Genomic DNA, 15,158 nt, shown 5'->3' on the forward strand with positions numbered 1-15,158 from the left:
ACCCTATTACCTACTTAGGCTCTTTTTATGTATGTATGTGCATACTATGATTATCTTTATATGAAGTTTATATTTTGTTGCTTTCATCCATCCATAGAAAAAAATGCTGTATTGTTCCTTAATGCATTCAAATCCTTATATACGTGAATGTGTATGGAGTGCATATACAAATCAATATTTTTCTTTTCAATAATTATACGGTTAAATCTTGTGCGTGTCTGAGCAATTATATAGTCAGTTATCCATATAAAATCCTCAGCATGCATATATAGTCACGTTTATGCTCGTTGAATACGTAATAAGTCTATGTGGTCCTTCGTATCTCTCCACTCAAATCTGTGTGAATGTTCAGTTGTTTGCATATAGATGAATACGAGGTTTTAAATCCTTGAGAATTATCTTTTGGGACAGATCTCGTTACTTGATGCGCAAGTTTGAAGGTCAAATGTCATCCTTTATTTTGTATGCTATTCGCGCATTTCAATAGGAATCGGTTCAAGAATTCGGTTGGTTCCATTCAGGCAAATTTTCATGTCTTGTTAGGATTTATTCCATTTCTTGCTTCTAAAGGATTCTGAAAATAAAAGAAAAATAGGAAATTTAACAATTAAATGAAACTGAAAAAGTTCAAGCATATTATTGTACTAAATTTAATTAACAGTTTTTTTTCTTGTATACTTTAATCATACAAAATACATGCTGAAATATGCCTTAGTATTGGGATTAAGTTATATTTGAAAAAAAATTGTTCTAATTACCTGTAATTTGTAATTAACTCGCTAAGTGGCCTATCTCTAAGTTATGTCTATTACTCTCACTTGCTCTTATCTATATATCTATAAAAGTGAACGTGTCTGTCTACATTTCTCTACACAATAACTCTATCAATTTTCAGTCTATAGACGCCAAATTTGATATACAGGGTACTGAGATTTGGGAAAATCTTTGCAATCTGTTTTCGGCCAGAAATTTGGCTGTTAAAGGGTCAAAGTTCAACGATTTGACCTTTGAGAACGCTACAAAACTCCTCTGCCAATTTTGGGTCTAAAAACAAATATTAAGGGGTCATAATAGGGGTCAAAGTTAAAAAAATTTACTTTATTTTTCTTTCCTTTTTTTTTTTTTTTTGCTCCACATACATCTCCAAACACCCGGGCAACGCCGGGCATAAATGCTAGTATATCTATAAAAGTGAAAGTGTCTTTCTGTGTGCGCATCTGTGTATCTGTCTGTGTAAATTTCTCTATGCAATAACTCTGTCAATTTTAAGTCTACAGACTCGAAATTTGATGTACAGGGTACTGAGATTTGGGAAAATCGATGTGATCGGTTTTCAGCCAGAAATTTGGCGATTAAGGGGTCAAAGTTCAACGATTTGATCTTTGAGAACTCTACCAAACTCCTCCGACAATTTTGGGTCTAAACAATTGAAATTTTAGATATAGGTTCATTGGACATGGATCTAACTTAATAACTTGATTTGAGCCCAAAACAATAAATTTTAAGGGGTCATAATAGGGATAAAAGTTTAAAAAATTTACCCCTTTTTCTTTTTTTGCTCAACATACCTCCAAATACCCGGGAAATGCTGGGCACCCATGCTAGTATACATATATATATATATACATATATGTACATATATATACATACATATATATATATATACATACATATATATATATATGCACACATATATATACATACATACATATATATACATACATATATATACATACATATATATACATACATATATATACACATATATGTATACACATACATATATATACATATGCATATATATACATATACATACATATGCATATATATACATATACATATAAATACATACATATGCATATATATATGTCTATATATCTATAAAAATGAACATGTCTGTGTGTCTACATTTCCCTTACCCAATAACTCTGTCAATTTCAAGTCTACAGACTCAAAATTTGATATACAGGGTACTGAGATTTGGGAAAATCTATGTGATTGGTTTTCGGCCAGAAATTTGGCTTTTAAGTGGTCAAAGTTCAACGATTTGACCTTTGAGCATTCTACCAAACTCCTCCGACAATTTTGGGTCTAAACACTTAAAATTTTAGATATAGGTTCATTGGACATGGACCTAACTTAATTTGAGCCCAAAACAATAAATTTTAAAGAGTCATAATAGGGATTAAAGTAAAAAAAATTGACCGCTTTTTTTTAATTATTTTTTTTTTGCTCAACATACACCTCCAAACATCCGGGCACCCATGCTAGTATATATATATACATATGTATACATCTACATATATATATATACATACATACATATATATATACATACATACATACATATATATACACACACACATATATATATATATATATATATATATATATATATGTATGTATATATATATATATATATATAAGAACAAACAGTTAATAAAACATTTAAAAAAACACTTTAAAAAAGAGTTAAAAACATATTTAATCTGAAAACGAAACACTTGATAAGTGGATAGTCCTTAATCCGCAGAGTTTCGAAGAAATACTTTCCTTCTCATCAGAGGGTAGGAATTAGCAAAATGCAGGATCGGATTTTGCATACAAAAGTATTTGATGAAACTACAAGTAAGTCAAAGATCTTACTTGATAACAGAAGCATATAAACTTATAAAATTCTAGTATTGAGGAAAATATAAAGAACCCGAATAAAAGAATGACAACCATCGATATGAAAACCTTTGCCTGTGTGATTACTTCAGACACCGTGGTAGAGTGGAAAATATAACTCTGTATACCACCTTTTTTAAAATCATATAAATTGCCTGTATATTTGTTCACTGATTGTTAATTCGACCATATGGGCATATATTCTGTAAATAAACAAACAAATGAATAAATAAATTTAAAAAAGAGAAACAAATGTACTGATAAAAAGGCTAGGTATAAAATAAATAAATAAATAGTTATCAATAAAATAGATGGATAATGATGTCGCCACCAGAAAAGGGAAAAACAACCATAATGACCTAAGATAGGGAAGTAACAGCGATGAGGGCATCATATTACTTCAGATCAAAGCAAAAACTTAGGCCAATAAACAACCGTTAAGTTAAAATAATACCAATACCACCTGATGCTACAGCTCGACCACATGGGATCATAGATCCTCCCTCTGCTTCACCTTTCCACCCCTACTCCCGTTCTTCACCACGCCTCTCTCCAAAACCTGTACTGCTCACATTCACTAAGTATAAGTCCCACTTTATTTCAGAGCACAAACCACACCCGAATATATTTAAAAAAAAACAAACAAAAAAAACAATGTAATCTTGACTCACGTTTCATTATAGCCCCTTTTTTTTTTGGTCTGATGAAATGGTCTCTTTGAATTGGGATTCCACCGAAACATGTATGCACATATGTAACCAGTAATGTTTGTATAATAAACAGACTATATATATATATATATATATATATATATATATTACTTACTATCCAACACTACTCACATACTGAGCACTGTTGAAATAAGTACTGAAAATAACCACATAAAATATTATATATCCTTATAAAATTTTATGTGGTTACATAAAATAATCATAATCCACACACACACACACACAGAGGCACACACACACACACACACGTGATCATTTGGGAATTCCAGATGTTGTATGTGCTCTCCACTTATCTTGGCATTGTTTCTAGTCGTCCTGGACTTCTTACCATTGGACCCAAGCAGTGCTGATACAGGAGAGGTGTGGTTGGAGATTGTGCAACTCTTTCCACCCTTACAGGGGTGTCCATTGTCTTCAAGACTAAACAGAGGTTTATTTATATACATATATATATATATATACATATATATATATATATATATATATATATATATATATATATATATAGAATAAGTTATAGAATATATATGGCAATTAAGCTACACAGAATATTTTGCGTTTCATCCACACTAGGATTCATCAGGTGGATGAAACGCTAGGATAGGCATCAGTTGGATAAAACACGGAATATTCTGTGTAGCTTAATTGCCATATATATTTTATAACTTACTAAGTAGCTCTACCTACGTATCGAGCACTGTTAAAGCAAATACGTAACGTTTACGCGTAAATTTATACTTTCGTATATTAATTTATATGATTAAATTAAGTAATCATATATATATATATATATATATATATATGAAATAAGTAAGTTATGTTAATTGAATATATCCAATTGACAATTTCTGGTAAAAATAAAGAGAAATAAGAAAACTTCATACTCCACCCTGTATTTTTAATGTACTAACAGGAGTGGTGAAGGCTAAGCAAGTGAGGTCAGTTAAAAACCAGAAAAAAAAAAGACAAAAAGAAAATAAGTGTTTACTACATAGATTGTGATTTACGAATAAATTATATTAAATAAGCTTTAAATAAGCAGGGTAAGGCCGTGAACAATTTCAACAGCTTTAAACCAAAACTAATCCAAGAATTGTTAAATAATAAAGTAGATATATATATATATATATATATATATATATATATTTGTAGTCATCGACATACAGTCCTGTTTCGTTGTATCACAACTCATCAGTGCCGCTAGACTAGCACCTCTCCCTAGCCAAGGATTGAACCTAGAACCGTCGTGTTGACAGTTGGCAGTTCTCCCACTCGAGCGTGGAATCGACGCCCGTAAATAACTCGTCGGAATGTCTATTTAAATGGACACCCGCCACCACTTTTATAGTGCTCAGATCGCCTGTTTGTAAACAAACAACGAGCTTAGCATTTTTCAGCCAATTAAGTAGCGGGTGAGATTATTTACGACAGTGTTCTACCCAAAGATGGGGGCTTAAAATATATTTGTAGTCGTCGACATACAGTCCTGTTTCGTTGTATCACAACTCATCAGTGCCGCTAGACTAGCATCTCTCCCAAGCCAAGGATTGAGCTTAGAACCATCGTGTTGACAGTGGCAGTTCTCCCACTCGACCGTGGAATCGACGCCCGTAAATAACTCGTCGGAATGTCTATTTAAATGGACACCCGGCACCACTTTTATTGTGCTCAAATCGCCTGTTTGTAAACATATATATATATAAGCAGTCTACCCGACGTTGCCTAGGCATAAAATATACTTAAATATATTTTAATCAATGCAGATTTCGCATTTATTATTAAAGCGCTATTGATTATATATCTAATGTGTGTGTTATTTTCTGTGTCACACAGGTCGGTTAATTGTCATGTACTTCCATTTCTTGTCATAAATAATTTTACCAAGAATTCTTTGTAAGTTTTGGTTTCGGTTTTGATTATAGCTGATGGCACTAAAGTCATCTATTTTTTTTTATAAATAATTTGATCAAGAATTCTTCATAAGTTTTGGTTTCTGTTTCGGTTTTGATTCTGGCTGAGGGAACTCAAGTTATGTATATATACAGTGATGATCATATTTATTGGCACGGTAAAATAAAAGTTAAATTTTGTCTAATAAATTCTAAAAAAGGGATTAAATTAAAGAAAATAACAAAGTATATTATGTATTTTTAACTGGCCTTTCCGATGCAGCAATCGGATTTTAGAAAAAATAAATAACAAAGGAACAACAAACATAATTGCAAAAAACCCTTGTTCAAAATTATTGGCACGATTTATTTAATAATCAATTGTATAGCCTTTGGCCTTGATTACCTTCCTCAGTCGCTTTTCATAGTTTACAACCAAGTTGTTGCACTCTTCAGTAGTAATTTTAGCCCACTCTTCCTGACAATAATCCTCCAATTGAATAAGATTCTTAGGCTTCCTTTGCATTACCCTCAATTTTAATGTTCTCCATAAATTTTCAATTGGATTAAGGTCTGGGCTTTGTGATGGCCACTCCAAAACATTAATATGATTGTCCTCAAGCCATTTCTTAGTCAGTTTAGCCGAATGCTTTGGGTCATTATCTTGCATGAACCACCAACGACGACCAAGTGAGAGCTCTTTAGCAGAGTCTTTCAGGTTTTCATCCAATATTTTAACATAATCTTCCTTTTTATGCTACCTGTGACCTTAACAAGTCGCCCTGGTCCAGAGGCAGCAAAGGATCCCCAAAACATCAAACTGCCTCCACCGTGCTTCACTGTGGGTATGGTGTTCTTAGGCAGGAAAGCTTCGCCAGATTTTCTGTAAATATAAGACACTTTATTATGGCCAAATAACTCTATTTTCGTTTCGTCAGTCCATAGAACACGTTTCCAGAATGCAACATCTTTATCAATATGACGTTTTGCAAAGGCTAGCCTTGCTTTCAGGTGCATAGGCTTCAATAAGGGAGTCTTTCTCGGACGACATGCTTTTAAACCAGCTCTCTTCAAAACTCTACCAACTGTATGTCGAGATACATTCACTCCAGAGGTGCTCTGTTCATCAACAATCTCCCCAACAGAGATCCTTGGGTTTTGTTTTACTTGTCGAACAATTTTCCGTTCATCTCTTGGGGAAAGAATCCTTTTTCTCCCTCTACCCTCTAAACTCATAACGTGGCCTTGCGATTTGAACTTGTTTATTATGGCTCTAACAGCGGATTTGGGAAGGTTTAGCTTCTTTGAAATCTTATCATAGCCCTCTCCATTGGTATGGCATGCTACAACAAGCTTCCTGACGTCTTCGCTGTGTTCCTTAGTTTTAACCATGGCGATTGAAAATTATAATTTAGTCACTTATAATAGTTTAAATAAATCGCTATGTAAAAATTATCTGAAAAAAATTATTCACTGAATTAGCGTTAAACAAGCATAATATGGCTATAAAAAAGTTCAGAAAGCACGTAAACCGGAAATTGATTGATATTATACTGATACTAAAAGAAAAACAAAGCCGTGCCAATAATTTTGAACAAGGGTTTTTTGCAATTATGTTTGTTGTTCCTTTGTTATTTATTTTTTCTAAAATCCGATTGCTGCATCGGAAAGGCCAGTTAAAAATACATAATATACTTTGTTATTTTCTTTAATTTAATCCCTTTTTTAGAATTTATTAGACAAAATTTAACTTTTATTTTACCGTGCCAATAAATATGATCATCACTGTATATATATATATATATATATATATATATATATATATATAGTTTTTATTTTGGTTTCGATTCAAGCTAATGCACCCAAGTCAAATGGATATATTCTATTTATTTTCGAAATCGCAACTTTATAACATATAAAAATCGATAGAACATTATAATACTAGCATTTCAGCCAGGCGTTGCCCGGGTGTTTGGAGGTTTATGTTGAGCAAAAAATAAAAATAAAAAGCAGTCAATTTTTTAAAATTTGACCCCTATTATGACCCCTCCACATTTATTGTTTTGGGCTCAAATCAAGTTATTAAGTTAGATCCATGTCCAAGGAACCTATATCTAAAATTTCAAGTGTTTAGACCCAAAATTCTCGGAGGAGTTTTATAGAGTTCTCAAAGGTCAAATCGTTGAACTTGGACCCCTTAAAAGCCAAATTTCTGGCCGAAAATCGATCACAAAGAGTTTTCCCAAATCTCAGTACACTGTATATCAAATTTCGAGTCTGTAGACTTAAAATTGACAGAGTTATTGCATAGGTAAATGTACACAGACACGTTCATTTTAATAATTATTTAGATATACAAAATCTGCAAGAATTAAAATATCATATTTAAGCATACTTTACAACCTGGCTTTACCGGGCGTTCGTGCTAGCTTAGATTAATACTTTTATAGTTTTAACAAAAAAGCTACAATAATATTAGAGCGTCTCCATTTACACTGAACATCTACAGAATGCCAACATCAATATATTACATATAGAATGAGTCCCCTGTGGAATTTTCACAGGTCTCGCTAGTATATATATATATATATATATATATATATATATATGGTAGACAATTCGATATGGTCTTTGCTAATCGAGCCAGAGATGGCTTGTGTTGCTGGGTCCGAATCTGTCAACTGGTGTTAATCATGACACTCTGCACTGAAGATTCCCGAAAGGATGAAACTATGGTGTCTGTAGGTATTTAATTAATTATTATAGTAAATAATTATATATATATTTATATATAAAAGTAATGAAATCAAAAGGGTGTAGTGTTTACCTGATATACACAATGGTAAACTTTAATCTAATATAAATACCAGTATTTATATATAGATAACTTAATCCCAACCGAAATTTCAACTTACAGTTTTAATTTTCTTTCTAATATACATATATATATATATATTAGGTTGGTACAAAAATATCATTTTTTGACGTGCAACTACATATATAAAAACATTATTTTTATACCAACCTAATATTATACCCATATATAGTAATATCCAAAGTTTAACAAATTAAAAGTATGACTTGAGTGCCATCAACTAGAATCGAAACCAAAACATATAGCTTTCCAGCATTATTTGTCATAATCTGAGTTAAATCACCACGCATATAAAAACTTTCAAAACAACATTGGTAAAGGTATGAATGTATATTTGCACAATATGTAGAAGTAACACGTTTATTTGATTTATGCCTGCCAAGTTCCATTTTTTTTTCAATTTTGATCCTGTAGGAGCTATTATTACCGGCTATAAACCAAATTGAATTTCTTCTACAGGTCCAAATTCCCTATATATCAAGTTTTAAGTCTTACAAACAAAAATTAACAACGGTGTTTGGTAGAGATTGTTGCACACATAGTCACTTATATATATATATATATATATATATATAAAAATTTGGAATTAAATTCTATAAATTAAAAAATTTACAACAAATTTATTATTTGACAAGGAATACAAAATTTTTAAAGTTTTTCCCTTAATCCATAACTTTTCTATAAATGTCTCATCTCATCAAAGGAAATGTTTTCAGCAAAATAATGTTTATATGCAATCATACATTTTGCTATTTAGTACATAGATTGAAAAGTAAAAAGCTTGCATGACAATTCTAAAGGAAGCTAAGATTATAGAGGATATGCCATATTGTGGTTAAGTTCAATTAAGATTATAGAGGAACAGTCGTAAGATCCAAGACAATAAAGAAAAATATCAGACCAAATGGAAAGTTTTTTTAATGTTAAAAATGTATGCATATGATGTAATCCATAAAATGGTAAAATGGTAAAATCCGTTGCAAATTGTAATATTTCCACAAGCATACCACAAGCCCATATAAATAAATAAAAATAATAAATAAATAAATATTATTTATATAATATATATATATATATATATATATATATATTTGTTTATTGTTATATAAACATGCTCACATCCCGCTGCTACAAATAGCCACTTGTTTCAAGTATATATATATATACACACACACACACACACACACACACACCTTTTTCATATTAAGTATTCTCGTTACCTAATCAATCCCCACCCCGACTCAATACCCGTCTTTTGCCTTTGAAATTATTTCTAATACTCGCACTCCCCTCCCTTTTCATTACTTCTCACCCTGAACTTTTTCATTTTTAATCGTAAATGTATATAAAATAAATGTTGTCTTCTTTGTACAATGATGTTTTTTCTCCTTTCCTGATGAGAAGCATTTAACCTTGAAATGTCATAGCCTATAGAAGTTTCCCCACTCATTTCCCTTTCACTTTTTGTAATCATCCTCATCGACATGATAATGTAATAAAGGTTCTAATGTAACCTTAACTATTACCTCCCTATCTTTTCCTTTCTTATAAATTGCTCCTTTAAATCGGGTAGAGCTTCATCTATCCAGACAGGGTAGCTTTTTCTCTCCGCAAAAAAATCAAGTTCGAATCTCCCGACCGGTAGTAATCGTATCACCCTGCACTGATGATTCCCGTAAAGATGAAACACTAGTGTCTGTAGGTATTAGAATTATTATTGTAATAATTATATCAGCCTCTTCAAGAAATTCGGTTTCTTACTGTTGAGCACTTTAAAGTTGAAATAGAAAGTCTGTCGCCTAAGCTCGCATGCATAGATCATGATGTTATAATCATTAGATCGCTATGGTCAGATGTTACGACATTTTAAAAATAAATGTTAAAATTTCAACGATATCTTTCACGGTTGAGATTGGCCTTGAAGTTGGTTCCTTGCTAATGGAATCAGAGATGGCTTCGTGGCCAGGTTCGAATCTTTCGACCGGTAGTAATTGTGTGATCCTGCACTGATGATTCCTGAAAGGATGAAACATTAGTGTCTGTAGATATTAAAATTATTATCGCAATAATTAAAATTATTATTGTAATATATATATATATATATATATATATATATATATATATATATATATATACTCGGGTTTTTTTATATTCAAAAGTAATGGACTAATGAATTCAACGAGGTTGTTAGATAGTGCTCAATAAAAAGAGCTGATAATACTTGTTTATTATTATATAAACATGCTCACATCCCGCTGCTACAAATAGCCACTTGTTTCAATCAAACAACAGATATCATCATGCAGCGACTTGACTATTCAAAAGTTCAATGAATTAGAATAGATTATTCATTGAACTTTTGAATAGTCAAGTCGCTGCCTGATGATATCTGTTGTTTGATTGAAACAAGTGGCTATTTGTAGCAGCGGGATGTGAGCATGTTTATATAATAATAAACAAGTATATATATATATATATATATATATATATATATATATATATATATATATGAGGAAAGTGCTCAATATCAGTGAAAGATAGGGCACGTAGATGTAAGCCTGCAGAGCTGAAAAAGAAAATGGTATCTGATCATAATTCCCAATTCTTTTGTCAAGTTTATCAGACTAGATGACCCACATGTGTCGGCTATCCCTTTTATCTGAGAGTGAGACATTATGATAAGGGAAATATCATTTAAACAGACCTTGTGTATTGGTTTACATTTGCATACCTTTGTTGAAGGGGAGGGGGATCAGTTACATAAAGTGAGACTATTTTCACGGCCATATTATTTTATTTATTTTTCATGATTTATTCATACAACTGCTTACTTTCTGAATTTATCATTTCCATTTTCGTCTATTTTATTTATTCTGTATTTTATTTATTCGATTAGTTTTTTGACGTTTACGAAAAAGACGGAACTGCTTTCAACTGGATTATCCTTTTCGTCCCCCCCCAACCCCCAATATATATGACCACGATATGAGAATAACTGTATCTGAGGAAGCAATGAAACTAAGTCGCATTGTTTAGATGTTTATCTTCTTCAAATTCATATCTATATTAATTTTTCTCTCCCTTTCTCTCTCATTACTAATGATTACTATATTGTCCAATTTCTACTGTACACTCTTTAACCCTTATCCTTGAGTGGCCTCTTGGCCTTGATAATGTGGTGATGCCTATGTAAAAAACAAAAAATATATATATATATATATAATGTTGCATTTTTACTCAAGACTACTGAGCTGATCTAATTAATCGTGCCAAATTAATCTCCTCAAATAAAAAAAAAAATATTCTACAGCAAATTAAAAAATATCAAACAGGTCTTAATTAATAACCGATTCGCCAATAAACAAAGTTAACTAAAAGTTAGAAACTTAGCGCAAACTAATAATAACCAAGTCAACGATCCCCACCCCATCAATATATTCTATCGCAACCAGCTACACCACAACTTTAGATCAGATGAAAAGGTACTAAGGAATATAATACATCGAGATATATATATATATATATATATATATATATATATATATATAAGTGAATGTGTCTGTCTGTGTACATTTCCCTACGCAATAACTCTGTGAATTTTTAGTCTATAGACTCGAAATTTGAAATACCGGGTACTGAGATTTGGGAAAATCGATGTGACGGGTGTCAGCCAGAAATTTGGCTGTTAAGGGGTCAAATTTCAACGATTTGACCTTTAAGAACTCTACCAAACTCCTCCGACAATTTTGGGTCTAGACACTTGAAATTTTAGATTTAGGTTCCTTGAACATGGATCTAACTTAATAAAGTGATTTGAGCCCGAAACAATAAATTTTAAGGGGTCATAATAGGAGTCAATGTTTTAAAAAATTAACCATTTTTTTGTTTTTTTGCTTTTTTTGCACAGCATACACCTCCAAACACCCGAGCAACGCCGGGCACCCCTGCTAGTATATATATATATATATATCCAGTCAATAATAAAATCAGATTTATCATCTACTACAAGAAATTAACAACAGCTTACACTTTCCGGACAACAAAATCAGTCGACGAAACGAATGTAGTTTACCAATTCGAATACCCCTTGAGAGAATGCATCTCCAACAGTAGAAACATTAATAGCTACATTTGACACACAACAAACACGATGTCCAGACGATTAACCTTACACCTTTCAGATACAAGCACAATTTGCCAACACCTAAATCAATATGGCTGCCCACATTCCCAATTTAGAAAAATCCTAGTTGAAAACACGAAAATCATTCATATGGATCCAAACATAAAAAGACTAAAAATATTGGAAGCACTGTATATAAGAGCTGAATAGACAAAAATTAACAATGTAAATTTTTAAAACAGTGATAACATTTTAAAGTGCCTGAGTACGTAACCATCCAATATATATATGTGTGTGTGTGTGTGTGTGTGTGTATGAACCCTTTTTCAGGGTCAACGGCCAACTAGCACTGTGTGTGTTTGTATGTGTGTGTTGGGGAGGAGAGGGCTCCCGTAAGCCGTGGTGAAGGCAACCTTTCTAGGAGAAGCAAATCTCTGATTTAAAAAACCATAAAGCGGGAGACCAGTACCCGCATTAATTTGGTCTGCAGTTTAACTTGTTGCTGGCTATCTTGCTCTTGCTTGTTGCTGGATCTCAACATTTTGAACCGAGAGAGAGACTTAGCTGTTGTACAAAACAAGACTCTGTAACATCATCCGTGTATAGATACTCCCTCAGGCATTTGTCTATTAAAATGGTCCTGTGGCGATGGAAATCATTTTTGGGCTCATGGACTTTAAGTGTCTGAAGGAGTGACACTCGTCTGACAAGAATCATGTATGTATGTGTGTGTGTTGTAATTTAAATTTATAAATTATAAACAAAAACAAAAAAAAAAACTGTAAATTCCAAACCATTTTGTAAATTACACCTTTAAACCATTGTATATTTATTTTAGTCATGTTATTAACATGTTAAAGCGTATATTTTTTTTTACACACGAGACGTTTGACTATTTCAAGTAATTTCAATGTAATTTGAACTGAAGTATATAAAAGCAGCCTGATTTTAACGAAACAGTAATCAAAAACTGCCTGAAGACAACTGAAGAAAATCAGTTGAAATTACTTGAAAGTAAAACAAAACAGATGGACGAAAACGACTATGGAACTTTCCTACATAAATTCATCCGAGGCATAAGAATGACTATTTGCAAAATGGCAATATTACAAAAAGAAAAAAAGATCATTAAGCAAAAACACTCTGTGCTATTTAACAAAATCTGTCTGAATATATATATATACTATACATATATATATTTTCGATTTGTCTTTACATAAGCTTATGTTGCCTGATGTGGTCTTTAGTTAGTAAATACTGGTAGACCGAAACATGCTCATGACTGTGTAGCAACAAATTACTGCTTATGTAAAGACAAATTGAAAATGTAACTTGCTCTACTTCCGTATTGAGCACGCTTGTATTAACCTCGTTATATTTCATTGGTTACACTACTTTTGAAAAATAGCAACCTCAAATTATATATATATATATATATATATATATATATATATATATATATAAAGAGAAAGAAAACTAAAACTGTAAATTGAACTTTACAATCAAAATTTATTGTTCGACTAAATACTCCAAAAAACAATTTACAAAGTCCTTATTCCGCGGAGTTTCAAAGAATGCTATTCTTATTATTCTTCTCATCAGAGGACATAAAGAAATCAGCAAATTATATTTATAGCAATGCTAGAATTTGCTAGTTAAGGCATTAAGTGAAACTGCAATTTATTGTAGTTATAAATTGCCAAATAAAAAAAATATTGGATATGTAAAAAACTAATATAAAAACAAACCGCACATATTATTTAAATATATATATCCTTTTGCAGAAAACAAGCTCATACAAACGATGATGTTTCTGAAAAAGTTAAAATAACAGAATAAAGCAAAATAAAAATTAAAAGCTTTCAACAAACTGTAATGCTAATTAAGTAATTTTATTGCTTACATTAGAATAAAACTCATAAGTACTTCAGGTAAATAATAGCATCACAAATATATTTACCTGATTCAAATCGTTATCCTCATCCATTATTATTATTAATCACAACAGTTCAGTTATTGTACTTTCATCTTTTCACAAGCCGTTTGTCATAATCTCTAACTATTTAACAATTTCAAACTGAACTTCTTGTTCAGCGTATTAGTTAAACAACTTAAATACTAGAGCAAATTGTTTTTACTTACACAAAACTGTTGTTGCTAATGCAAGTGCTCTCTTGCCTGACTATAGTGCAATGGCAGATCCATGATCAGATGGATCTGCCATGTGAAATCTGACCAAACTTAACGTATCAAATCAGAGGATTTAAAAAAAAATAAAATAAAATAAACAAACACACATACACGCGATATGATTCCGGTATCTTAAGTAGGACTACCTCCCCCCCCCCCGGTGTGAGTGAGGTATCATGGTTAATGATAACAAAAGCTAGGACTAGTATAGATCAGCAAAGGTGCAGTGACAAGGATGATCATAGACACCCTCCCTCTCCAATTTTTGAGTGGCCTTGTGCCTAATTTTTTGTTTATCACTGTTTTGTTCTTTTTGTAACTCTTCAGAGTAAATAAAAAAAAAATTAAAAAAAAAAATATATATATAACTCAAATCAAAGGATTTGCTGAAAGTAGTACAGGTTGGAACGATAAAAGTGTCGCCCTAAAGAAAACAACACTACAGCTTTATTTTAAAACTTTTATGGAAAAATTCAATTCAGGTAACTTAATTATGTGGTAGAGCTGGCATCTATTCAATGTAGCCGTCTTCAGCCTCAATCACTGCCTCAATATGGGTCTGGAACTGAGAGCATGCCTTTTCCACAAGCGCTGGCAGGATCTTGGCAAATACTCAGCAGATGGCGGTGATCAGGCTGGCTTTGGTGTTGTGAGAGGTCATGTTGGTGGTGTTCTTGATG

General features: G+C 31.9%; 1 protein-coding gene and 1 long non-coding RNA gene across 3 annotated transcripts in view; one reads left to right on the forward strand and one right to left on the reverse strand.

Moving 5' to 3' along the window:
- Nucleotides 1-15,158, forward strand: part of LOC145239820 (zinc finger CCCH-type with G patch domain-containing protein-like) — a 388,887-nt gene that overhangs the window by 79,778 nt on the left and 293,951 nt on the right. The window lies entirely within an intron of this gene.
- The window catches only part of LOC145239822 (uncharacterized), a 94,465-nt gene continuing 79,777 nt past the window's right edge, over nt 471-15,158 (reverse strand). Inside the window, exon 2 of the long non-coding RNA XR_013862380.1 lies at nt 471-574. This is a non-coding gene — a long non-coding RNA (uncharacterized LOC145239822). The remainder of the gene's footprint in view (nt 575-15,158) is intronic.

Source organism: Euprymna scolopes, chromosome 19 (genome assembly GCF_053919585.1).
Source record: "Euprymna scolopes isolate OS-2025 chromosome 19, ASM5391958v1, whole genome shotgun sequence".
Taxonomy (NCBI): domain Eukaryota; kingdom Metazoa; phylum Mollusca; class Cephalopoda; order Sepiida; family Sepiolidae; genus Euprymna; species Euprymna scolopes.